Source organism: Scyliorhinus torazame, chromosome 1 (genome assembly GCF_047496885.1).
Source record: "Scyliorhinus torazame isolate Kashiwa2021f chromosome 1, sScyTor2.1, whole genome shotgun sequence".
In the NCBI taxonomy this organism is placed as follows: Eukaryota; Metazoa; Chordata; class Chondrichthyes; order Carcharhiniformes; family Scyliorhinidae; genus Scyliorhinus; species Scyliorhinus torazame.
In genome coordinates, this window is record NC_092707.1 from 55,788,682 (window position 1) to 55,791,980 (window position 3,299).

General features: G+C 45.8%; 1 pseudogene; it reads right to left on the reverse strand.

Moving 5' to 3' along the window:
* Positions 1-1,976: 1,976 nt before the first annotated feature.
* Positions 1,977-2,393, reverse strand: LOC140429434 (prefoldin subunit 6 pseudogene; annotated as a pseudogene).
* Positions 2,394-3,299: the final 906 nt, after the last annotated feature.

Below are 3,299 nucleotides of genomic sequence, written 5' to 3' on the forward strand. Positions count from 1 at the left end.
TGTGAGAGGGGATCTCATAGAAATGTATAAAATTCTAACAGGATTAATCAGGGTAGATTCTGATATTCCTGATGGTCAGGGGAGTCCAGAACTAGGGGTCATAGTTTGAGGATACGGGGTAAACCTTTTAGGACTGAGGTGAGGAGAAATGTCTTCACCCAGAGAGTCTTGGGACTAAAGGGATCAAGAGATATGGGGGGGGGGGGATTAGGGTATTGAACTTGATCAGCGATGATAATGAATGGCAGAGCAGGCTCGAAGGGCCGAATGGCCTCCTCCTATTTCTATTTTCTATGTTTCTATGACATGGGGGAGAATGTGTAAACTCCACACACATAGTCACCCAAGGTCAGAATCTAACCCAGGTCCCTGGTGCTGAGACAGCAGTGCTAACCACTGTGCCACACCCATGATTTAATGTAATCATTGATCTTCTGAACTGCTGAGAGGGAGTGCTCAGTGAAAGGAACCCTATGATGAAACTGGGTTGGAATCCCTACAAGTGACTGGTCTGATTTTATATCAAGTGACATAGGCAGCATCACAGTGTGGCATTTGCTCAAGCTATGATCCATAGAATCCTGACAGTGCAGAAGGAAGCCATTCAGCCCATTGAATCTGCACCAACCCTTCAAAAGAGCACTCTACCAAGGCCCTATCCTCGCGCATTAATCATGGCCAATCCACTTAACTTGCACATCTTTGGACACTAAGGGGCAATTTAGATGGCAAATCCACTTGCATATGTTTGGACTATGGGAGGAAACTAGAGCACCCAGAGACAACCCTTGGGGAGAACATACAAACTCCACACAGACAGAATCTGGAATCGAACCCGGGTCCCTGGCGTGTGAGGCAGCAGTGCTAACCACTGTGCTACCTAAATATATATAAATGTACAATAGAAGTGAGCTAACCACTGTGTCGCTGTGCTATTCTTGGAGGATGATGTTACAAATTAACTAACTTGTCCTTGTGCCATCCTAATGATGTTTTTATAGCTCACTTTAGCAGAGACAAATTGCTTGCAAAGCTTCATACTATTATCTTACTCTAAGAATATGATCTCTGGAGAAACTTTTGATGCTAAATGTTATTTGGAACAGAATACACAGCATTACTCCCAGCAACTGAACAACAAATCTGGATTCTCACATCAAGCTTATTACAAAGCGTCAGAGATCAGCGGGATGTCAGTGTAAAGCGAGCAAGAAGGAAGCATCAATTTCTGGGATTCCTGCAGCTGCCCTTGACTCAGTGACTTTGGTTAAACGTTTTGGAATACTTTAAAATAGGAAACAGAACATGTGGGAAACACTCAGCAGGTCTTGGCAATACAAAAGAGTTAACAGGCAGAATCTTTATTCATTTCGGAAGGTGGGGAAACAGGGTTAGGTTCCCGCCAACTCACTGCCTGGGCTTGGCGTGCTGGCCACAAAGGTGAAACTGGTACTTCGAGTTTGGAAGGTAGTGGTGGCAGAAAGAGGTAACATTCTCGCTCAGTGCACTAGGCCACTCAAGCTCATTAGCAAGCACCTGGTTGTAGTGACCTGTATATCTGCTGGTACGTTAAAGGGTTAACAACTATATCATAGTGCTAGACAACCACTAGATGGCAGCACCGGATCCATGTATATAAACTGAACTCAGAGGATCTTCTCGCCTCTTCGTATCAGGAGTGACTAGATAGCAGAGTGTCAGAGAGATATAGCTTAGTTGGCACACGTAGGATTTTTTTTAAGTTTCAATAGATTTAATATAAAAAAGCACAAAAAACAAGCGTGACCAGTAAGGACTTGTTTGAGGACTCCTATCTTAACTCATTCACGGCCAGGCTGTTGACTAATATTTCCCGTGGTGTTGGGTGGCTTGCGTTTACAAATCTGCCGAGTAATCTCCTCAATCTCGGGTTGATGGTTAAGGAATTGGCTTGAGGGGAAGGTGTCGAGGGGCGGTGGTCGAGCGGGGCTGCAGTTGGGGGGAGGGGATTGTCACACTTTGGCGGGGGTCTTGCCCTGGGCTTTCTGAAAGTCCTGCTGCAGTTTGGACAGCGTTTCCCGTTTCAGTTCAGATTTCTTTTCCAATTCCTTCATCTGTCCTCCATACCGTTTTATTTCTCCGTTGATGTATTCCAACCGTTTGGCGACGGTCGACTTTGCTTCCTCCAGGTCCTGCTTGACGAGAACGGGGCCAATCAACTTGAAAACGCTGTTTGTCGATTCCAACAAGTCCAACTCCTCCTTAACAATCGTGTTCTCAGTCACCCGAGCCTCCAGTTCCTGTCTTGCCGAGAGGCATTTGCTGAGATCTTTCTGGACGCTCTGGTATTTCTCCACCTCTGCCTGCAGCTTCCTCTGCAGCAGCTCCGCCATCTTGCGCCGGTCACGTGGAGTCCAATGTTGGCACACGTAGTTAAACATGATCAATACTTCTTCTGATTTACTTTATCATCAGTTATAGTTGTAGAAGTTGAACAAACTCATTATTATTTCTATTCGTTATTCATTAAATGTTACTTGCTTAAACTGAAGACTGATAGTTTCATTGAACTACGGCCATCAAACTATTCTGGAAGTAAGCAAAAAAGTAACAACGTATTACAATCACACAATATAACACTGGTGAGCTCATTAAAAGGTCCAGTTTTGTATTTTCTTTCTGAGGAGTGGGTTTGACGCACTGTCAGCAATTCACCGCAATTCGCATATTGCCGCAACCGGTCCACAGCAGACGCCATTTCCCTGGCCCTACACTCAGCCCTACAGCATCTCGACAACAAGGACTCCTACATCAGACTCCTATTTATTTATTTATTTTTAAATATGTTTATTAAAGTTTTTTAACACAATTTTTCACCCTTACAAACAATAAACCCCGCCCCCCCTTGTAACAAAATAGAAAGAAAACGCACATAGCAAGATATATACATGGTAAAACGAGATGTTACATAGCCTTGTACACTGGCTCCCTCCCGTACATGCCAGTTCCCCAAGTCTTTCATGTGTTCTCTTGCTCAAACACCCCCTAAGAAAACCCCCCTTCCCCCCCCCTCCCTCACCCCCCGCCCCCCCCCCCCCCTCGCAGGACATCCCCCCCCGGGTTGCTGCTGCTGCTGACCGACCTTCCTCTAACGCTCCGCGAGATAGTCTAGGAACGGTTGCCACCGCCTGTAGAACCCCTGCGCACACCCTCTCAAGGCAAACTTTATCCTCTCTAGCTGAATGAACCTAGCCATGTAATTTATCCAGGCCTCCACGCTGGGGGGCTTCGCCTCCTTCCACATTAGTAAGATCCTTCGC